This window comes from Mustela putorius, unplaced genomic scaffold (genome assembly GCF_011764305.1).
Source record: "Mustela putorius furo isolate JIRA1106 unplaced genomic scaffold, ASM1176430v1.1 tig00000174_pilon_pilon_pilon, whole genome shotgun sequence".
Classification (NCBI taxonomy): domain Eukaryota; kingdom Metazoa; phylum Chordata; class Mammalia; order Carnivora; family Mustelidae; genus Mustela; species Mustela putorius.
In genome coordinates, this window is record NW_025421304.1 from 37,383,016 (window position 1) to 37,407,967 (window position 24,952).

General features: G+C 37.8%; 1 long non-coding RNA gene across 1 annotated transcript; it reads left to right on the forward strand.

Annotated features, from left to right (window-relative positions):
• Window positions 1-1,694: 1,694 nt before the first annotated feature.
• Window positions 1,695-24,135, forward strand: LOC101677093. The gene is made up of 3 exons (XR_199547.3): window positions 1,695-1,895; window positions 22,789-22,920; window positions 24,024-24,135. It is a non-coding gene; the product is annotated as an uncharacterized LOC101677093 (long non-coding RNA).
• The last annotated feature ends 817 nt before the right edge of the window (window positions 24,136-24,952 follow it).

Consider the following 24,952-nt stretch of genomic DNA (forward strand, 5'->3'; position numbering starts at 1 on the left):
AGTTTGGATTTGTCTCCGGGGCAAGAGTGCTTCATAGCTGGTGGTATGCACTCCCATCATAAGGCACATAGTCTGCTTATCTTTCCTTTTGTGATTTTAGCAGCTACTAAAGACCGTTGACTAGATCCATTTCATTGGCATGCAAAATGGTGATTATCATTTCTTCTTTATCAGCTGGATAGTTCTATAAAATCTTTCCTGATCAACTCTTTGTCCTAAGATGCATTTGTATAGAAAAAGCTGGCTAAATGTTTCATTCTTTCCTTTTATTTATCAGTTCCCTAACATCTTCAAAGGATCATGATGTATTTAATTAAGTGCCATTATGAATCCATGAATTTTAACATGTTTAATATGTTTTACCCCATAGCCATTGTTCCTCTTCTTATTGTTCAAATTGCTCCTGTTTTGGTCAAAAGGAGCCACTTTCAGCTGGTTCTTGAGACTTTAAACACATCCTTGCTTTCTGGTTTGAAAAGATGCTCAGATACCTTACCACTTCTTGTACCAGACCTGGAATCCACATTTCACCAATGATCCCTGGTTCTTTTTACTAAGAAATGGCATTAAGATACCATAAAGTGAACACCAGCTTGTGGCTATAGACTAGACAAAACTAGACAATTTTTTGTAGATCTTTAAGCCCTTAGGCTATATGCCACAAGGGGTGTCCAGACACCTTACTTTGGTTTAGAGTACCTTCAAATAACTTCTCCATGCTTGGTTAAGTCACCAACTCACTACACATTTAAATTAATTTGTCTCTATTTTGATTTTAATTTTTAGGGATAATATTTTTATTTTTACTTCATTTTTAATTATGTAAATATTTGCATGGCTCCAAAATTAAATCTACAAACAAGGTATATTTAGGGAAGCCTAGCTTCTACCATTTTTACTCCACTCTGTTCCCTCTCTCCCCTTGTAGATAACAATATTATTGCATGGATTATTGTTGAATTTTTAATATAAACAAATATGCACATATATTCATATACCCTCATTTCCTACACAAATACCAGTATACTATGCACGTTTTTCTCTACCTTGGTCTTCTCACTAAACATTACACCTTGAATATCATTCTTTAGCATTATTTGGAATTATTCTTTTTATAGTTGCATAATACTTCATGATGTGTCAATACCTTAGTTGTTCATCCTGTTGATGGACAGCCTTTTGCAGTTATAAATTATACTACAATGCTTAGCTTTATGCCTATATCTTTTCAATTTTCTGCTAGCCTATAAGGAGACTTTAATTTTATACTTAATAATCTGATTTCAAAAAAGGTACTAATCATTAGGAGTAGAGATTATGTTGGGAGAGAGGATGTCCAAAAACAAGCTCCACCCCTATGGGCAGAACACTAGGTTTATTTCTATTTCTGAGAAGAGTAGCTGCTGCAACTGTCAATCATCATGGCAGGGAACCAATCTATAGATGATAAATGAGTACTTTCAGTGGGGTGGGAACTTGAGGCTCCATAAAAGAGAAAGGCATTACAGGAAGCCATTGAGAATGGAGGTAAATGAGGTGACCCACTATCAGAATTACCCAGTCTAGGAAGTGGCCCGGGTAGTGCCAGCTGGGGACTCAGATGAAGGAACTTGGATATGTGGTCTCAGGGAATAATCCATTAATTGATTTTAACTTTCTCTTTGTTCAATTTATCTTCTTTAATTGTAAGGTCTTTACCCAGGCTTTGTGAAATGTTATAGCAATATAGTTGTGCTATGGAAGATTCAGAGACAAACCTGTAATACATGATTGGAATGCAGAGATAAAGTGGAAGGTAGACATACTTCCTATTCTTTGCCCCAAGGCTAAAAGAGTGGCAGCAGCGGCAGAGGCATTGCAAGAGAACACAGTGACTCACAATTCCAGGAAGTAAGGTGAGTACTAATCCTGTAGAAATCCTGTGGCATGGAGAATAGAGCCATGGAAATAGGAGATGGTCCAGATTTGGGTATGTATCAATCTGTTGAACGGAGTCGGACTTCTTGATGAAGAAAGACTACAGAAAAGATAATTAGGACCACCTGGTGGCTCAGTCAGTTCAGCGTCTGCCTTAGGCTCAGGTCCTTATCCCAAGGTCCTGGGATGGAGCCCCACATCCAGCTCCCTGCTTCTCCTTCTCCCTCTGCCTGCCGCTCTCCCTGCTTGTGCACTCTTGTTCTCTCTCTCATTCTCTCTCTCTCTCACAAAGGAAGGGAGTAAGGGAGGAAGGAAGGAAAGAAGGAAAGAAATATAGATGCATGGACACTCATTCTCAAGAAGTCTTTGCTTTTAGGTAGAAAAGGACATTGTGTGTTGGATGAGGAAATAGTAATGATATAACACTAAGTGATTAATAATCAGACTACAAAAGGACTCAGTGTACCATTTTTCTAATTAGCTATATATAAAGTGTAAAATATTGATTTCTGGTATGTAAATAAATACACCAAAATGAAAATAATAGCAATGAAACCAGAATTAGTGATGAGATCATGGGTAATTTTTTTCTTTGTATTTTTCTTTGTTTTTAAGTTCTCTATATTGGGGATGCCTGGGTGGTTCAGTTGGTTGGGCAGCTGCCTTTGGCTCGGGTCATGGTCCCAGGGTCCTGGGAACAAGACCTGCATTGGTCTCCTTGCTTAGCAGGGAGCGTGCTTCTCCCTCTGCCTCTGCCTGCTGCTCCCCCTGCTTGTGTTCTCTCTTTCTCTAGAAAATTGGTAAATAAAATCTTTAAAAAAATAAAATAGATAAATAAACAAAGTTTTCTATATTGAATATACACTTGCTTTGAAATTATAATATTATTTTGAAACAATAAAACAATAAAAATACCTAACAAAAAAAATAAGCAAGGGTATTAATAGGCAATAGAGAAACAAATAAATATAATGGCCAACTAACTTAGGAAAAGATTACCCCAAAACACTCGTGATAAACGACGTTCAATGTGAAAAAAAAAAAACTAACAAGATGCCATTTTAATTAATTGAATGATGATTTTTAAAAATTATTCCAATACCCCATATTCCTAAGGATATAGATAAAATGGCTCATATACAATGATGACAGGAAGCTAAATTGCTGCTGTCATTCCTGGAAGAAAATTTTTCATTGTTTATCATTCTCCTTAAAATGGTCAGACCCTAGGGCTCACTTCCATAAAATATTCTAAATAATAATCAGGTATGTTCATAATGACTCTTTATCTTTTGGAGTATTTATTACCATTATTTATAACACCAAAAATTATTAAAATGTGAATGTCCAAAAGCCTAATATTCTATAGGTAATTAAAATTATGACTTTTGAGAATAGTTATGACATGGAGGAAAAACTCCTTATATATGGTTGAGGGGAAAAGGCAGATCACAAAATAGTGTATCTAGTGTGATTAAGATTTTGTTCATAAAATTGGGGGGAGGGGTAAAATGTTAACAGCTATTGACTAGAAGAGATTTTGGCTTTCTGTCATAGACATTGTTGAATTTTCTAAATATTCGACAATGAGTATTTAAAAAGTACACACACATAAACAGGCATATTTATAGAACTGGGACTTTTTTTAAAGAAAATATTATTTTAAGAGTAAATCTAGGTTCTGGAGTGGGAGTTTACAAAGCAGCAAGGGGAGGAGAGACTAGAATGATTCATCTAGTAATGAGCTGAAGTGGTAGACATCAGTAAAAACTCATGTTTAGCTTGGTATAGATACAATTAGCTACATAAAGAGATATTTACAGATGTGTGTATATACAGACATATATCTCCTTGCTCTGTCAGCTAGCTGAGAGGGCCTAGAAGTAATGACACCTCAGTAGCACTGAGCACACCTAATTTCCAGATCTTGGTTTCTAATACCATTCCCCAATAAAAAGAACAGGGCTCTTTAGAGGGATTGCTGATCTAGAACTAAGGCAGGAAATATATAAAATGAGCCTGGAATACCTTATCGTACCAGTAAATAAGGAAGTGCTCAAAATGAGTAAATAAGCCCATGGTAATGAGGACATGTCAAAGAAGCCAATCAAAAAAGTTCCCCATGGCTGAGGCTGGACAATCTGAGCAATGAAATAAATGAAATGGTATTGGATTATATCCAAAGTATAAAGTAAATATTCTTGAGTCAGTACTGGTATAAATTAATTATTGGATATATAAATGGGGGAGAAGAGACAAATCTCCTTTGCAGAAGTGTTACAAATAATTTATGTAGATATGCTACACTCAAAGAGGTGAAGCATTACTCCCCACTCCTTAGCTATGGGCTACATGTAGTGAGTTCCTTCTAAAGAGCACAGTGTAAAAAGCAGGAGGGGAGAGTAATTTTACAGTGGAGAAACCTGACAAACACAACTTCAGCCAGGTAATCAAGACCAAGATCAACAGTGAAAAGTTATCCTGACAGTATGCACCCTTGGATATGATGGGATGACAATGGTATGTTAGCCTTGTGACTTGTCAAAATCTCATGACGCCAGTCTACTCAAGAGAATAGCATAAGACAAATCCCACCTGAGGGACATTCTACAAAATATCCCTCTCAAAAACTCATCAAAAACTCATTAAAAATTTAAAAAGTCTGAAAAAATGTCACAGCCAAAAGGAATCTAAGAAGACTTGATGACTAAGTGTAATGTGGTATCCTGGATGGGACCTTGGAATGGTAGAAATAGTATTAGGTATAAATTAAGGTAATGTAAATAAAATATGGCCTTTAGTTAATAATAATGTATCATTGTTGATCACTAATTGTGATAAGTGCATCATACTAATGTAAGGTGTTAATAATAGGGGGATCTGGGTGAGAAGTATGTGGAAACCCTCTGTACTATCTTTATAAGTTTTCTGTTAATGTAAACTATCCTAAGAAATAAAGCAAGGTTTTTGTTTTTTTAAAGCATGGTTCTGTCACAAAATACAACAAAAGCATTTTTAAGAATTATTTCTGCAAGATAGGTAGGAGGCCATTAAAGCCAAGTTTTTTATGTAGAAAATATTGTAATAATTTCAATTAACACATAGTTAAAAATATACACTAAGAAGAGGAATATTTTTCTCTTCATTAAGGAAGAGTGAAATATTACATTTTCCTGAACCTATAGATGTCCATAAGGCAATGATTTCACTCTTCTTTATCACCAGGGAAGACTGAATTTATCTTAGGGAAAGGCATAACTAAACGACAAGGAACATTTTAAGAGGAAGAAGCTAGAGAAGAACCTGCCTCTGAAGATAAGCTACTCCAAAATCCAGAAGAAATGATTAAGAACCTGCTTGGGACTCTCAAAAAAAGGACCAAAAAAAGGGGGGGGGTCTATGAATATTCAGCATAAGAAAAGATCAAGATGAACAGGCAAAGGGAAAAGAGAAAAAGGAAGATGAATGATACAGAAGATTTGAAGGAAACTTAAAATGTATCAGAATAAGAAAACTATGGACAATAAAGGACCAACAACAACAACAACAAAAAAAAAATACAGACAATACAGTGAACTTAAGATATTTCTCAGAATCTAAAAGAAAAAGACAAAGGATTAAGATGAAAAGAGAAAATATGATAATCAAGGGAGAATGGAGAACAAAGATGATGTTTAAAAAGTTCAAGTGAAGAACTGAAAAACTAGAAGAGAAGGAAATCTAGAGATGTGATAGAAGAAAACAGTGAGCTTAAGACTTACCACTTTACAGACATCTAACATGTTAACCATTTTACAGAAAAAAAAAGTAGTCATTTACATGGAAAGGTAATGCAATAACATTTTCATGTAAACAAGAACTCAGAAAATATACTTTTGTTGAAAAAAAGTACCTAATTATATACGAAATAAAGGGAGCCTCAGGAGTAAAACAACCATAAAGAGACCAGCAATAAAAACTGAAATTGTTCAACATAGTTAAGTCTAAGTAGCTGTTTTAAATCTAGGTTTAAAACTGAAAGTGAATGTAAAAGTCACAATGTAATAATATCTTGTACTAAAACCTGTGAAGAAAGGAGAAGTAAATGTACTAAATACTTTGTCTCAAATGGGAGCTGGAGGTTGGGAAGCCCAAAGATACTGCTTTGGTTCTGACCCTGCAATTATATGAGAAATTTGAAACACTGAAGATAACCACAATAGAAGTCACATGATCTATTAGCTCCTAAAACACAGACAAACACAACAGCAAACTCAATATAATCCATACAACATAAGACAGAAAATAAAAGAGATACAAAGGAAGTGCAAAAGACAAAACATATGAGTTAAGGTTACAGAAGTAATATTTATTATAATGACCAAAGAAAAGGGGATCAATGCTATAAGAGTAGCTAAGACTCTTAAATCAGGCCCTCAAAACATGTTAAGCCAAAAAAAACATGTTTTTCATAAAATGTGTGTGTGTGTGTGTGTATACAAAAGTGGTATCACAGGTTTTTAAAATAAGGGAATACAAGAAGATAGTAAAAATGTAAAATGAATACTAGAGGGGAAAGAAATCTAGGCAAGAAAACTAAATGGGACAATTTAGTGGGTGGGACCCTTTATCATAGTGATGGACATCATTCCAAATGAAGAAGATATGGTGAAATAGTTAGCAAGTACTTATCAATTCCCACAGCTGTTCAGGAATTTTGAAAAAAATGCATGTGAAACACTGAATGCCCAATACTACTTAAATTTAAAATAACATATATCACTTTTTGAGTTGTTCTGTGCCTTACAATATTCCATTTAAATATATAAAGATATATAAAAAAAAACTTTTTCAAAATACAAAGAAAAACTGACATAAAAACTGTTATTTTGTGAAATGTCAACATACCATTATTGTTACCAGAAGATAAATCAGACAAAAAATAAAGATATAAAGAATCTAAATCATAAAATTAGTAAGTTCAATTTTTTAAATGGGGCAAGGAGAGAGTACATTTTCTTGGCAATTATAAAACTGATAAACATAAAACACAGAAAAACTAAATGCAAAATTCAATACTCCTGAGGATAATTCATTTTGAGAATAATCCTTTTACAGTAAATCCCTTTAAAAGGAAGTTCAAAATTTCACAAGGAGCACTGAAGAAAAATTGGAGTGGAACCTAATCTTGAAAAATGAAATAAAATTGCCAAGGTAAGTTTATTTTATTGTGTATTTAATGAAATTAAAGAACAAAAATATTGATTTAGACATATTTGTTCTGACAAAATTTGGGATCTCATGATATAACATCCTTCATGGTTGAACAATAAAAAGAGTGGCTTTTCTGAAAAGAAAGATCAAACCTTTATCAGTCTTCCAAGGGCCCATTCAGTGCTTTTCTATTTAGATATTTCTCCTCTGAAGCTATCATGTCATCACCTTGAAGAGTTTCCTCTTCCGTTTCTTGCCTTCAACCCCATGCTTAGTTGTCAAAGAAATATGGGTAATTCCAGCAGTTCTCCAACATCACCTTCAACCTCACAAAATTCTGCCAGCTTGTGGCACCTGGATGGCTCAGTCTTTAAGCATCTGCCTTCAGCTCAGGTTAGGGTCCTGGGATGGAGCCCCACATAGGGCTCCCTGCTCTGAGGGGAGACTGCTTCTCCCTCTCCCACTCCCCCCGCTTATTCAGGAATTTTTTTTTAATTTTTTTAAAGATTTTATTTATTTATTTATTTGACAGAGAGAGATCACAAGTAGGCAGAGAGACAGGCAGAGAGAGAGGAAGGGAAGCAGGCTCCCCGCTGAGCAGAGAGCCCGATGCAGGATTCGATCCCAGGACCCTGTGATCACGACCTGAGCTGAAGGCAGCGGCTTAACCCACTGAGCCACCCAGACGCCCCTTATTCAGGAATTTTAAAAAGCAAATACTTGTGTTTCCTCTCTTGCTGCATCTCTGTCAAATAAATAAATAAAATCTTCAAAACAAAATTCTACAGGCTCTGTTTTTAATCAAAGATAATGTGCTTGCTTTGTTTTGTCAGGAAAACATCCAAAAATCAAATCAGGTAGAGGTGACCAGGCAAAGAGATCTCACCAGTCAGAAAGGCAGACTCTGGTCTCACTAGTGATGAGATCAGTTTCATAAGTGATTAATTCGTGCATGAACATTTCACCTTTATGACAGTTTTGCTCTCCTCTACAACTTCATAATTGTAGGGACTTAGATACTGAAGTCTCTCCTTCTGTCCTACTTAATTATGTATAAGAAGATACCAAAATTGCACTGACAGGTTATTTAGAAGTTAATCACAACAAAAACAGGTGATATCAAAACTGCTAGAATACAGTCAAGGTGTTACCAGGGGGGATCTTTATGGAGTTAAATGCTTTCATTATTAAATAACATTGAAAATTAATAAACCAAACCCTTAATTTTTTTAAAAGACTGGAAGAAGATATGAAATTTTAAAAACAAAGGCTTAACAAGAATACAAATGGAAGTTGAGGAATAAATCTAAGTTTTGATTCTTTGAAAAGATCAACACATTCCAAGACTAAGCAAGAGAAAGGAGGGACAGAGGGGGAAAAAAAGGTGGGGGGGGGCGGACGAAAGAAATGAGAAAAAAAAGAAAGAAATGAACTAAGCAGGGAGGTAAGGGAATGCACAGAGCACAATTATATAATGCTAAGCATGGTGAAAAGGTCTTCAGTTCTCAAGTGATCAGGTTTGGGAAGACTCAAAGCCCATTTGTTCTGAAATTAAAATTAACAATCTATAGTGACTGTTATCGCCATCTGTTGGTGGAAGACAGGATTGACACCTTTGCTCTGGCTTTGTTCGCATCTAAGAATCTTATAAATGGAAATTTCAAAATGGTTTTAAATTTATAGCTTCTGAATATTTTAAATGGTACAAGATACTTTAGATGCTATGTTGATTTTAGAATCTTGATGAAATTGAAAATGTGCTGGAGATCATAAATAGTCAAAATTGACTTAAGAGGAGGTAGAAAATTCAGAAACACAAATGCTAATGTATGAAGTCAAAATGATTTTTGTTAGAACCAGACAGGTGAGTACTTTTAAGAAAAGAATTAATTCTATACTCCTGAAACTTCCAAAACATGGAAAAAGAGGGAGGTTCTCTAATTAATTTCATAAAAATCAGTATAATTCTGATACCATTAAAAAAATCTGACAAAAATACCCCCAAAAAAGAAAATTTGAAGACAAATTACAATATCAAATATGGAAGCAAAAGTAATATAAAATATTATAGCAAATTAACTAAAACCATATATTCAAAGAATAATACAATGTGTCCAGGGAGCATTAATTCCAGATGTGCAAGGATAGTTCAATATTATGAAATCATCAATCTGAGTCACTATGGTAATAGATCCAAACAAAAGAGACGTGTGAACATCCTGAAGGATAAAAAGAAAACACTTTGATAACATCCAATGCATGCCTGGTTAAACAATGCTCCCACATTAGGTGAGAAGAATACTTCATAAATATCAATAAGATTTCCTCTCCTAAAATCAAGAGTAAGAAAACAATGTCCAAAATAACCACTGTTATCCAATATTGTCTTGGAATTTTTGGCCACCACAGTCAGAAAAAGAAATAAAATGTAAATTACAATGTATATATAATTATTTGTTTTCAAAAAACCAAAAGAATCGACTAAAAACAAATAAATAAACAAAGGGGAAAAAGAGAGACAAAGCAAGAAACAGACTCTTAACTATGGAGAACAACCTGCTGGTTACCAAGGGGGAGGTGGATTAGGGAATTAATGAAATGGGTGATGGGGATTAAGGACTACACTTGTCCTGATGACCACTGAGTAATGTACAGAATTGTTGAATCGCCATATTGTATACCTGAAACTAATATATCACTGTATTAACTCTACTGAATTTAATTTAAAAACTTAATAATTTTAATAAAGGAGTTCAGAGTTCTAATTTATTTTTTAAATATTTGTGAAACAAGACAATAGATTTCCCACATACTGTTATAATCCTTTAAAAATATCATGGGAGAAAATTATTTCACAAAAGTATCAAAAGCTATGGAATTTCATGAAATAAATTTTAAATTTAAGACATGCTCTTTAAATCTACAAAACTCTAAAAAAATAAAAAGTGTGAACATACTATGTCCATGAATGAGAAGACTTCAGTTCTCTAAACTAATCCAAACATAAAATACAATCGAACCAATATCACAATAGGACTTCTTTTTGGAAATGAATACAGGCTTTTCAAAAATTCAATGAGACTAATCAACACAGAGAATATTTAAGACTTTTTTTTTAATGAAGGGGAAAAAAGTGAGTCTTTTCTGGGATGATTTTAAAAGTACTACTAGTCTTGGGGCACCTGGATGGCTCAGTGGGTTAAGCCTCTGCCTTCAGCTCAGGTCGTGATCTCAGGGTCCTGGGATCGAGCCCCGCATCAGGATCTCTGCTCAGCAGGGAGCCTGCTTTTCCCCCCTCTCTCTTCCTGCTGCTCTGCCTACTTGTGATCTCTCTCTCTCTGTCAAATAAATAAAATCTTTAAAAATAATAATAATAAATAAATAATTTAAAAAAATTTAAAAAGTACTACTAGTCTTGGTGCAGGACTAGAAAAATCAATAAAACCCAAACCAATGTCCAGGAACAAAGAGAAGGATTTGTAAGAAAGGATCTATAAAAATAGCATCACAGAGCAGTGTGGAAGATAAGATTATTAATAAATTGTATTTGAACAATTGGCTGAACACTTGGAAAAATAAAAAGATAAACCTGACTCCAAATACGCATATGATAGATTGTACTTAGTTTTAAAACTGTCAACTCTCCCTTTTGTGAGACTATATATACTTCCATCTCCTACTGACATAGACTTAGCCATGTGACTTGATTTTGCCAATAAAATGTGAACAGAAGAGACATGGCACATTCTAGTACAAGTTCATGGTGCCACTCACTGGTTCCACCATCACCCTTTGTCTCATGGGCAGGAGAAATGGATGGAGGCTGCTACTTTACAGTGGGTCCCATAAAAAGGCACACCTGGAAAAGCACCAAAGTTGTCTGCCAGCCAATATATAAAATGAGTGAGAAATAAATACATATTATTATGAGTCACTGAAATTTGGGATCATTTGTTACCATGAACAGCCTCAAGAAAAGTTAAGTGATAACAGAAAAAGAGGAGGGATGCCTGGGTGGCTCAGTTACTTAAGAATCCCACTCTTCATTTCAGCTCAGGTCATGATCTCAAGGTCATGAGATGGAGCCCTGCCTCATGCTCCACGATCAGTGAGGAGTCCACTGTGTTTCTCTCTCTCCCTGTCTCTCTATCCCTCCCCAACCATCCCCCGTTCACATGTTCTTTCTCTCTCTCTAAATGAGTAAATCTCTAACCATGAAAGAAATAGAAAGATGAAGTAAAAAAAAATCTATGAAGACGCAAGAAGAAGCTATTGATAAACATTTATATAATCTTATATCTATTTAAATATAATGCAGGAAGACAACATTTAAATGAAACAAGAGCTTTGGCTACATCAAGGGTTAAAATTTCTACAAAATATTCAGTCAACAAACAGAAATTTTATATGCAACATATATGCCATAGGGTTTATAAGTAAAAAGTTCATGGAAAAAAATAGTGTTCTAAGGGGCCAAGGACATTAATAAAAGTTAATTCTCAAAAGAAAGGGTAAGACTAACCACAGAAATTGTTAAAATACATTTAACTTCAATAATCACCAAATAAATGTCAATAAATACTGAGATTTCTTTCTTGAGTATCTTATTAGCAGAGATAAAAAGCATGATCTTGTCTGGTGTTGATAAAGGAATAGGGAAAGTGGCACTCTCCTATACTTCTTTTAAGAGTATAATTTTTTTTTTTGGAAAGCAATTTGGCAAAGTTACAAACACTTAAAAAGTGACTCAGAAAGTCTCCGTCCTGGAATTTATCCTTAAAAATAAGTGGACAAATGGGCAAAAATGTATATATAACCAAGTGTTCATTTATGATAGGGAAATATCATCAAAAGTTTTAAATGGTTAAGTAATTTATGGAATATTATGCAGCCATTATAGATGATTATGTAAGTGTATATTTTCAAGGAAAGACATTCATGATTTAAAAAGAAAAAAACAATTTACAAGTATTTGGTTATATCTAATTATTTTATTCTTAATACATACTGCATAAATAATACATACATATGTGTATTCTGTGCATATTTACATATACACAGAATTTTTTAATGTTTAAGGTTGGAGACATAGTAAATAGTCTTTGGTGTATTCTTTCCTTTTTGCTCATACACATTTTTTAAACTACAAGGTGTTATCTATGTATTTAAAAAATAATACATTTTTTAAGAGTTTCTTAAAGGGCTATGTTTCCTCAATCTAATTGGGGTCACAGAGCTCTAAGGATATATGGAAAGCCATATTGATTGACTGGCCTTGGAAATGCACATGTACAGCTAGACAGAGAATTTTGTATGGATTTCCAGTGACTTACTCCTCTTGAATATAAACCCATGGACACCTAAATAAAGAGTCCTTGACACAGAAGTATTGTACACCTGATTTGTCTACTCTAGATGTCATAACCTTGGATTCACTCAGCCCAAATATCTATAATGAACAAGACTGGAGGTTGTTTAAGTTAGTTTTTTATTAAGTTGACAAAGCATGTTTTGAGAATGAATGATTCCAAGGTCTGTCATGAGGATTTTATCATTTGTCCTCCATCATTAGAAACATTAATATACCAGGAAGTATATACATAGGGTCTCTGATCCGACTGGTTGTCCCTCTGAAGGAATGCATTACAGCCAAGAGAAATGGAGAAATGTGTTCTGCTCTGGTCTGGTCTGACCTTATTCCCAAGTTTATTAACTCACCAGAATTTTGTCCTGCATCTATGTCTACTTTGTCTGTTCTGGTCTCTTAGCATCTTATTTTCTAATAAGATGGAGTGAAGGGGGGTCTGTGTTCCTCCCCCCATTTGAAGGGCTCTGCTGGCTGAGGTCCAGACTAAAGAACCAATTACCTCCTTCCATGCTGGAGGGGAAACAGCATTAACCCCACGGATCATTATCTAGCCAGTTCACATTTTGTTAACACAGGGCTCTGAAAATATACATATTTTCCTTATAGACAACAGCATTCCAAAAGCTCCTGAGATCCTGAGACCACCCACCCAACCAGAACCACTTCTGCCCCTTGAAATCTACATGTGACACAAACTCATGAAAGTAAAAAGCATAAAGATTAAATGAATAACGTTATAATGCCCAACACCCTGTATAAGTAAAGGAAAGTCAAATCAATAGGTCCATAATGGCTTAGCTCCATAGCAGATACTAGCAGAGATACAAGTTAAGAATTGAGGATGATAATCTCTAAACATGAGAGATAGCCAGGCAATCAAGATAAAATGTTTATCCAAATATTTGAAGTGCAATGTTGCAGATATCAGAAGCTTCCTGTTTTCAACCAAAAGCTTTAAAAAACATAGAAATGATTCAAAAGAAGCGAAAACCTTTCCCTGCCTTAGGCAGAATATATGGAGCATAGATTAACCATTTCTGTATATCTCCAGATAATTAGGAATGTCAACTTTCAACTGTGTTGTAATATAGGGATCCCCTCGGGAATTTTCAAATGTAGAAGGTGCCTGCAGCTACACTAAATGACTTAGAGCTACTATAATGCTCACTTCACATTTTTGCTTTTTATAGGTCTCTTAGTTCCTTTCTGTGTTGTCATAACTTGCAAGCTTTGAGCATCCTTCCAGTCATTTAGCCAAGTTCTGATAAAAAATGTATCTAAAGTAAGAATACATAAGCTATGGGTAAGAACTGAGGTTCTCTGCTTAGGTACTAGCTACTCTTAGATTCATAGTACTTGTAAAACGAAGGTTTTTGCATGTCATTTTCTGCACAATTGTCCCTATTTTTTTTTTCTTTTCCAAGATTCTTAGCTATGTTGAAGAAAGGTATATTTGGTTCATAAGTGACAGTTGGTCAAATAAGATGCTATTGAATAAAATTAAATGTGTAATGAAGGTATGCACAAAACAAAGAAACAGGGTCCTTGGGAAATAACACAGAAAAAGCAAAATGTAAACCAACCAGAAGAAAGGAAGGAAGGGAAAGTCCTTGGCATTCTTTGACTCTCACTATTGCCAAGTACTGGGATGAGTACATATGGTTTTCACATTTAGGATTCACAGTTAGGATTGCATTTGTCTGCAACAGAAAACAGAAGTTTATTTAACTATGTGACAAAAATCCCAGAAGTTAGTGATTGCTGCTGTTGGTTCAACTTCTCAATGATACTGTCAGGACCTGGGCTCTTTCTCTTACTGCCATCATTTGCAAACTGTCTACATCCTTGTGGTTGCAAGATGGCTGCTGCAGCCCCAGACATCACATCAAACATTCAAAGCAGAATGAAGAAGAGGCAAATGTTATATTCCTGTGAGACTTTGTCTTTTTATTTGGAAGATTGGCCTTCTTTGGCAAACTTCCCTTTCATCTCCTCATCCAGATCTAGGACATAGACCACCAGGATGAGATAGATTCTATTATCTTGAATAAACTGGGATTCTGTTAGAAAAAGAAGGGGGAAAGTATGGGAGGGGCAAAAGTCAGTGACAGCCAATGTCCACCACGAAGACATTTCTTCATTTTACACTAACAACAACTTTTATTTACTCTAATAGGAAAAGTGAGGCTCACACGTGACTTACCCAAATGCACACAAGGCTAAATTTGGATGTGAACTTATTGCTCTTCCTCTCTCCATGACCATGCAGTGGTAGTAAAAATAAACCACTCATGCTGAGAAAATATATTCCAGCATCCCAGTATAGCTACTTCCTAAACATATAGGAATTTTCCAAGAAGCAGTATCTTTTCCTTTGTCCCAATTTGTAAAGGCGAAGTGGCCACTGCCACAGAGCTGGGAGGGAGGGTGGGATCCCAAGAGGTGAAAGCCCCATTCGATGCACTGTCCCTTCTCCACGGATCAGGGCTAGCAAGGCTCTTCCTGCCTCCACCAGAGCTCCTCGGTCATGGCCACCAACCTCATCAGGCACCTGCCTTGCCCCAGATATTGGAATTTCAGTACCAGCCTCATCTCTGGCCCCAGAAGTCACAAAATTCAACATTCCCACCCCTATGTTTCCTTGACCTCTCCACCTAATTCCAGAGAATCAAGACAAGACAGGACCTACTCCTGGGTGTTTTTCCTCCTTGCAGTAGTACCATCATTTACAAGCACACTGCAGAAACTAAAATCATTGTTCCTTTTTGTTTTATTAAAAATCCTGCCTTGGGACACATGATAAGCAACCTTATTAATTTTCTTTTGTATTTAAATGTTTCCAAAAAAAAATAATGCAGTGTTTTGCAAAAGTGTGAAAAGGAAAGTGATTGCACTAATCCTCAGTCTTTAAAATCTCCTAGTTCCTATTCATCACTATGTGGCTTCCATGATTACTGTTCTGAAATTCAGACCCAATTGGCTTAATGATGCCCCATGATCTAGAGGAAGAATGCTTACCCTTGGGCCCCAAGGATGAGCTTCAGAACATCCATTAAATTGAAAGCAAAATTGTACGTGTGTGTGCATACATGCATGTCTTTTTCTGGAGAGGGGATCCATAGATTTCATCAAATTCCCTAAGAGATTGGATTAGTATCCTAAAGCAGCCATAACAAATTTCTTAAAACTTGGTGGCTTAAAACAAGAGAAATTCATCCCCACACAGTTCTGGAGGCCAGAAGTCCGATATCAAGAAGTTCACAGGACCACATTCTCTCCAAAGGCTCTAGGGGAGGATCCCTCCTTATCTTTTCCAGCCCCTAGTGGGGCTCCTGGTACTCCTTTCCTGGTGGCCACATCATTCACACCTGTCTTCACAAAGCCTTCTTCCCTGTGACTCTGTGTCCTTTTCTGTCTCTTATAGAGAGACATTTATTGGATTTAGGGTCCTCCCCAATCCAGCATGGTCTCATCTTGATCCTGACCTTAATTGTATCTGCAAAGACCCTATTCTATACAAAGTCACAGAGTTTTGGAGTGAACACTAATTTTGGATGGCACTCTTCTGCCTCCTAGGGATCCATGACCCTACATGGGTTAAGGAAAAAAATGGCATCACAAGCTTCGGGGAAGACACTGCAGGATGTCCTAGATGACATTCCAGGGCCTTAAGACTCTGCCACCATCCCATTCCTCTGACCTCATCTTCTTCAGCGGCACTCCAGCTACCCAGGCTGCTCCCAGCATCTCACACCACTGCACTGGTCTGCTCCCTACCCTCTCAGATGCCTTTTTTCAAAGACTCTTCCATCTTGTGATGGACACAACACACAGCTCGATCTTTGACCCTTCACATCCTTGCTCTGTGCTTGTCCTACTAGAGAGCTCGGCCACAGCCATGACTAACCTTTTATTTCCCTAAAGAAGACTTGCAAACTGCTATCTGCAATCCCAACCCAACCATGCTATGTTCATAAGGGTTAACATCCACAGAGACTTCCTTAATTCTCCAAGTATGTGGCCCCATGTGCTTACCACCTCTGAGGTGGGGCAATCATTACTTCAATTTTATAGTTGAGGTAAATGAGGGTTAAACAAAGTAGAGAATTTTTTCAGTACCACCAGGCTAGCAGTAAACAGAGCTGTGATCAAACCCAGGTTTAGCCGAGTCCAGAATCTGTGCTCTTGACCATCAAGAATTTTCCTGCTCAACTAACAGTGCAGTTGGAGCAAGGTAGGGGGCAGAAGACATAAGAGTAGACCATGGTTTGTATGCATGAAAATATAAACAGTAATTCTGAATGTGGTGGGAAACCAACAGGAACACTGAAAAGCATGAGAACGAAGAAAAGACTATAAAGTTACTCATTACATTGAGTAGTTTCACTAATTCATTCATTTGTTCATTTGCAAAATGGATATTTATTGAAAATCTATGATATGTAGGGCACAGTGGAAGACAGTGGGGGATACGAGGGTGAATGTGTTAGATGAGATCCTGGTCTTCACTAAGCTTATATTCCAGTAGAAGGAGAAATAAAATAACTAACAAGGGATTAAACAAGCCAATGCAAATGACTACAGAATGGCAAAGAGACGGGGGAGCAATGCTCTAGACTGGGAAGTCAGTGAAGGTATCTCCAAAGAGGTAACATTTGAATGAAGACCTGAGCAATAAGGAGGAATCAAACGAGTGAAGATCTAGGAGCAAGGTCCAATGGAAAGACAAGACAGTAGGTAGAAGGCAGGGAGAGAGAGGAGATGAAAGTGTCAGATTTAATTGAGGGAGTAAAAACCCAGGAGAAAGAGAAGTTTATGGGAACTAGAGCACAGCAATCCTGCACAAACTATGATTTCCACAGCTACATTTAAACAGCCTTGGTAGGACCGGGGAAAGGTGAATCACTACCATTTGGACACTCTGTGACAGTTCATTAGCAGTCCTGACTAATGGAAGATGACAAAGATTGGGCAAGAAAAGTGACTGCAGCAAAACGTTGGCATCTCTAACTCTTCATCTTTGGCAAACAGCCTCTCCAACAGTCCCTTGCACTGGGTTTGGCAGCTGGGCACTCCCAGAAAAATGAAGATGCCCAGCAGTGATATGATCCTTGCAATGCAGCAAAACCAGGAGATCTCCAGGGGACAGGAAGATGACATGGAATTCATCCCATCTTCTAGAGAAAGCAACACCAGCAGAGAGTCTGGGCTCCAACCCATGTAACCCCAGGCCATCCCGTCTCAGAGTCATATCCTACCACATCTCCCTTCCTCTACTTCATGCAGCCAGATTAGATCAGAAAGGATTATACTCCATCTCCTGGGAAAAGCTTCAGGCTGCACATGTCACCAAAAGACCTTGAGAAAGCCACGAGAAAGTTTCTAGATATTCATGCAGTAAACAGTTGTCAGAGGAGACTCATGAAAAGGCCGGACTCACTTCGTCATCACTGCCTGACAGTTGTCATTGACTCAGCTCTGTAAACCAGATGTTCCCGGTACTCTGGCTTTCTGAGGGCACATTTTCTTTTATTACCCAAATAACATGCCTCAAGTCACCATGTCATAACTAACAGAAGTCCTAGGACTCTTCTTGTGTCTGAGAGAGAAGGAATGTGGCAGAGGAGTAAATGGAGTAAGGCTTACATTTCCACTGGTCATCTCGCTTCCTCTGACACCACCCTTCTTCCCTCCTCTTTCCTCCAAACAACATTATCCAAGGTTATTGTGTGTGGTTAACTTCGACTGGGGCTTTTAGGGATGACAGAAGTGGCCTCTTGAAAACCACTTCTTCACAACAGCACCTAAGCGAAAACTGCATCATTTTTGTTTTGTTCCCCATAGTTCTTCCTCTACAGGCAGTTTCGCCCTGCCACCATTTTACCTAAGATGCTTCCTCCCCTCATATTACTGGGGCCCTTTCCTCAAAGGCTGGGCCCCTAAAGCCCTCTTTCACGTGTTGCCCACTAACACCAGAATCCTTACTTTCTTAGTGGGAGCAGTTAAGTTCCTTCAACTCACCCTCACAAGTCTAGGCTTTGCATGGAACTTGGTTGGCCAAAGACCAAGACAGAGGCTCATCTTTCTGAACCACACAGTCCCAACAAACTTTTTTGCTCCATCAGAGAGCCAGTCACCTCTGATATGCATACCATTCTTCCCCCCAATGGCAGAAACCTGATATGTATCTATTTTTTATTTTTTTAATGGTTTTATTTATTTGAGAGAGAGAAAGCACAAGGGGAAATGAGAGGGAGAAGCAGACTCCTCACTGAACAGAGAGGCTGATGTGGGCCTCGATCCCAGAACCCTGGGATCCTGACTGGAGCTGAAGTCAGACACTTAACGAACTGAGCCACCCAGGCACCCTATAACTTTTTGACAGAATTTTTTTTCTTTCTGACATACTGCATCATGATCCTATCAAGATATATGGAGACAAACACCATCAGTGAATTCACTTTATAGTCCATTGGAATGATGCTTTAAAGAAGAAGAAAAGAAAACAGATTAAATCGGGCCATTCAAATGCTTTGAATTGGTGAATTGGTGAAACCGTGTGGTGTCAACATATGGTGATGTCTTACACTCAGTTCTATCACAAATTAACAACTGTTGTGGCTCATGCCTCACGCAAATCCTTCCAGACCACTAGGCTAGCTAGAGCCCATCCAGGGGTCAACGGCATTCTTGGAGCAGTGCTCATCTGCTATCACTGATGCAGGAGCTCCGTCCCCATGCCTAGAATTCAGGCAAGCCCAGTCCCCCAGTACAAGTTCAAGGAACTTTGGGGACTGCAAAATAGCTCATTACAATTGCCTTGTCTTCTCTCACTTTGCTCCTATTTTTTGACTCTCACTTCCAATACTTCAGAACCTACCTGTATTCTTTCTAACTTTGCTTCTTTCTCTAAGCTCCCTTACTCATCCCTTTTCATCATTAGCAGATTTTTGCTTCCTGGTTGAGACTTCTCTACTGCATGGCTCCTCCATCTTAGCCCTATTGACCCTGGGTGTAGATAATTATTTGTTATGAGGGGCTGTCCTGGGCACTGTAGGATGCTTAGGAGCATCCCTGGCTTCTTCCCACTATTTTACCTAAGATGCTATGATGCCTCCTCCCATCATATTACTGGAACTTAACTGCTCCCACTAGATGCCAGTAGGACCTCTCCCTGGTTGTAACAACCAAAATTACCCTCCAACATTGCAAATATCCCTGAGGCCAAATGGCCCTCCCTTAGCAACCACTGATCTACTGAACATGATTTTCACTTGCCATTTGGTCCCATTAGCTCCTGGGTGCCATAAAACACCACCTCACAACAGCTTCAGACCTCCAAGAGGAACCGGAAGGGATAGGCTGTTGGCTGTATCATTGGCCTTTTATGATAAAGGCCTTCCTCAGGACCTCATGAAGAAGATTCCTAAGTGGTTCAAATACAGCATTTGGCTTTGTCTGGCTGGCCAAAGCCAAAACATCTGATAGAACATTAATTTAGCCAATTTTAGTATGCTAACAAGTCCCCATAATTAGATCAATTTTTCATCTTTCACTCATATTTGGGTGCTTGCACCCAGCTCATTCACTGGCAAACCAGTAGTACCAAGAGGAAACAGTTGAAGAGAAGCACAATTAGGAGAAACTACACTGTTTACAATCTATATTGAGTAGCTTTGCAGGTCATAAAACCTCATGACCTTCCCTATAGATGAGTCTAACAGGGTTGCACAAGCTAGGTTTTTATTCTCAGGTCTCCTTTAAATTTGATATTCCATTTCAATGCCATTACTCCTGGATCTTGACCACATTGAAAAACTGATATCCTCTAGCTTGGCTAGAAAAAAAAAAAAGGGAAAGACTATGGCAGCCCACTAGAATAACAGGAGACATCCTTTAAGGCAGAGGGCGGGAGTGGGGTGGGGAATGGCAATGAAAACTTTGGCCTCCTTCCATGGTTGGCCAAAAGCAGCCCTGGTTCTGTTTATTCTGTTGCCTGCACTGCTTCTTCTAATTTGCCACACTCTCATTCATTCATCCATTCAATAAACATTGGCCAAGGACTGCTTCAGGCTATGATCTCTATCAGTGACTAGAGATCTCAGTGTGAATAAGCCTTGACAAAACATAACATCATGCTGAACTCAGGTCATAGAATCAAATATCTCTGTGCTCTACCACTCACCCACGCGCAAAAGTCATTGATCTTTCCTGGGCCTCAGTTTACTCTTCTGTAAGAGTATTATAAAATTTAAACGAGAGAATGATATAATACACTTATCACAGGCTTTGGCCTGTGTACAGATCATAGTCAATGATCTGTAAATATTAGAGATGCTGATGCTGATAATATTTCTTACCACTATTCTCAGGAAGCTCAACATCAACTAAGTATGTGTCAGGGGAGGGGAGATCAGGAAAACAGTTAACTGCAGCCAAGTAGTGGGTGCTGGTGCAGAAATCTCACGGAGTACAGCGATGCCACACAAAAGAGAATGGTTAACCCTACTACAAGAGAGGAAGAAGAAGGAAGCCTTCCTAGACAAAGCACTCTGCTTCTCGGAGGCTACTGTATAATCAAGCACTCCTCCCCTCAGGAATTTTGCCCCTGCACCAGGATCTCAAAGGAATTCTACTTGAGGACCCAAAAGGATGACCACTGAAAGCACCTCCAACACTCTTGTACAGGCTTTTCTCCCTCAGGAAGAGGGATTAAGGTGCCCCTCAGCTGTGTCCAAGGAAATAAGCCAAAGCCAAGAAGGTCAAGAAAAGTGGGTCCAGGAGAATGTGGTCCTGTGCAAAGCTGGAAGGCTTCACTGCTGCACTATAATTGTTTCCACTCCACATCTGTTTTAAGGTGGCCAAGTGTACAAATACTCTCAACCCAACAGTGAGAAGATAAGGGAAAAAAGGCAAGGATCCACTCTGTTTCCAACAACTGGTACATAGCATTTACATTGCTTTGAGTCTTTCACAGAGGCCCGAAGATTCTGGAAAGGAGATAGTATATAGTAGAGGAATTACAAGGGTTTTGCAGAGGAAACCTATAGTTGGTGTCATAAAGATTCCTTCATCTCCATAAATTAGAAAAATGCAAAGCTATCATGGCCATTTCTTCTTGTAATTTAGATGCATATTCCATTCTCAAGATGGACAATTTGTAAGGAATATAGTTTTATTTAGGGACTGACATTTCACTCAAGAACAGGATGGGGGAAAAAAGTGGCTCCTAAGTCACCATTAAAGCCTTCGAACAAGGGGGGAAGGTCAACAAAGACATTGCCCACTTATTTCTAGAGAATGAATGCTGCCTTGGGAAGAAATATTTTGTGGTTTTTTTTAATTGCATCTGCTTTGGGGGGGTCTTTCCTATTTTGAAATCCTATCAGTTCTACAAATCAAGATATTTCCCTCAGTTTCTTTATGTAAGAAAATGTTTCCTTATTGATATTTATTTCACAAAGGCATTGAGAATCCTGGGATAAAATGTTATTCACAGCTGCCTGTCTTGGCATATGCTTTGCAATTTGCCTTTTTTTCCCCAAGTCCTTGAAAATGAACTTTATACCTTTTTCTGATTGCTAGGGGACACATTTAAGCTGTAAATGGAAATGTAAAAGACCACTTATATTTTTGAAGATCCTTAACATTTCTTGTGTAATTATTGGTTAGTTTTTGAGATAAAGTAAAATTGCGGTGTTTTTTTTTTCCTTTCCACAGTGCTCTTCCTTCCCTGTGCATTCCACTTAAATTAGCACACACTATTCCCAATATATCATAAAGTTTCAAGAAGAGATTGGTTAACGGAGAGGTTTAAGAGCTTGTCCTCATTTGGGAGAGGGATACTTACCTTAAAGATTTATAACTATCGAGCTTTACTCCTCTTTGATAAGAAAAAGAAATGCATGGAGCACTGGGTGTGGTGCAAAAATAATGAATACTGTTATGCTGAAAATAAATACAAAATAAATTAAAAAAAAAAAGAAAAAGAAATGCATCATGAAATGAGTTTTTAAAAAGAGCAACAGATTCTTCGACTGTTCCTCTTCTTTATCCGTAACATGGCTGGTTATTTATGAGTCTGTCGTCTTTCCCAAACTCCACTGTAAATGAGTTGTAAAATCTGGTGACATTTTTGGGGTCAAATGCATACATGTGCATGAAATATGCTCTTGTCTCTAGGGGATAATCTCTCCTTCCTTGAAGGAATAAAACCCATTCAATGCCCACCTGTGATATCAGGCTCTTAACTTTTTGTTGATTTAATCTTCCATTCAGGTAAAATTTACTGATGTCCTGTTATGTTCTAGGTACTAAGGATACGCCAGTGTGCAGAACCAGAACACTCCAAGATGACAGAAATGCTCTATGCCTTTCCAGAGCAGTCATCACTAGCCACCGGTGGGTCCAGCTACAGATGTGGCGATGCTTGACAGCCCAGGGTAAGAGTCCTCTGTTATCTTTCCTGCATAAACCACACCCCTAGGCTTCCTCTCTGATTTTCAGTCTGGGTTTCTTTCCAATGGACTGAAAACTTAAAGACAATTGTGACACATCCTGAGAAGAGAATCCTTTTAAATGTTAATATTTAAAAAAATTAAAGTCTTTTACTCATTCCCAGTCTAATAGTTATTTTCTCTAGCAATTTGCATCTTTTAAGTCTTTTGATGAGTTCAACGCCCATCTCTGGTTCCGCTCTTGAGATGGTCAGCTTCTTGTGTGTTCGGGATGGGGGGGAGAAGGAATGGGTTCTAGTGGGCAGAGGTTCCGTAGAGTTTCCTCATTCTGAGCAAAGCCATGAAGCCAGCATCTGAGAACCCTGAGGCAGGGATTATAAATGGCAGATCCCAGAAAGAGTATGGTGCATGGGGATACAATGACTTCTGAGGTGAGAGACAGCATTAATCCTATATGATTGTATCTGGTATCCATGGCCCTTGAAAAGCCATAGGGATACTGAACAGGTGGTCTTAATCCTCTGCATCTTTGAAGCTAGAGGAGTACAAACACCTTGTCACTGAGATGCTCCTTCCCAGGACCCCAGCAAGGGACTACTGACCCATCTTTTGACCACACACAGCATCCCCACACTGGAATAGAAATCCCTTTATCTTCCACCAGTCAGAGAACAGCCTCTATCTGGAGAGCTGTAACATACAGATCTGTGACTGTTTTTAAAATAATGCATTAAAGGAAACTCAGCAGCTAGAGAAAGGAAGACCAATCTGAGCAAACAAAACATTTGGCCAGTGAAATGAAGCTTTTAGAAACAACAGAGGGAAAACTGGACAAACAAATAGCAAGAGCAGTTAGGAGATTCAAATGCAGTGCACAAAAAGAATGCCCAGGCCTCAGGAAAAAATGACTTCTCCACTGAATGGGGCTTCTAGATTTTGCATATATAAGAAGAACTTCAGGAGACTCCATTAAATCAGAATTTCACATAAACAATAAATGATTTTAGTATATTCTTCCCATGCTACACTAAAAAAAAAATTCATTCTGAAATCAAATTTAACTATATATTCTGTATTTTATCTGGCAGCGCTATCATTGAACAACTCAGTGGCTGAATTGAAGAGAGGTTAGTCATTGAAGTGACATGAACTGGTGACTAGAAAACACATGGAAAAAACTCACACTGCACAGAGCAAGCAAAGAGGTGGGCAAATGAAAGAAAGGGTGAGACCTTGAGCTGGGTCTAGCAGACACACTATAAGTAATAATATGAATTCCAAGAACAAAAGGCAGTAATTTTAAAGTGTGTGATAAAAGATATATATGCCCCTAAGTTTGTTGCAACATTATTTACAATAGCCAACATAAAGAAGCAGCTCAAATGTCTATCAGTAGATGAATGGTTAAAGAAAATGTGATATATTTATGCAATGGAATATTATTCATCCTACAAAGAATGAAATCTTGCCATTTGCAACAACATGGATAGAGCTAGAGAATATTACACTAAGTGAAACAAGTCAGTCAGAGAAAGATAAATACCATATGATTTTACTCAAATGTGGAATTTAAGAAGCAAAACAAATGAGCAAAGGTAAAAAAAAAAAGTGAGAGAGATACAAATCAAGAAAAAGACTCAACTATAGAGAACAAACTGATGGTTACTAGAGGAGAGGTGGAGAGATGGGTAAAATAGATGAGGATTGGGATGCTTGGGTGGCTCAGTTGGTTAAGCAGCTGCCTTCCGCTCAGGTCACGATCCCAGCATCCTGGGATCAAGTCCCACATCGGGCTCCTTGCTCGGCAGGGAGCCTGCTTCTCCCTCTGCCTCCATCTGCTCTCTCTCTATCTCTTTCTCTCTCTCTGACAAATAAATAAATAAAATATTTTTAAATTTAAAAAAAAAAAGAAGAGGAGGATTAAGTAGGGCCCTTGTGATGAGTGCTGGGTGATATATGGAATTGTTGAATCACTATATTGTAAACCTGAAACTAATATAACACTGTATGTTAACTA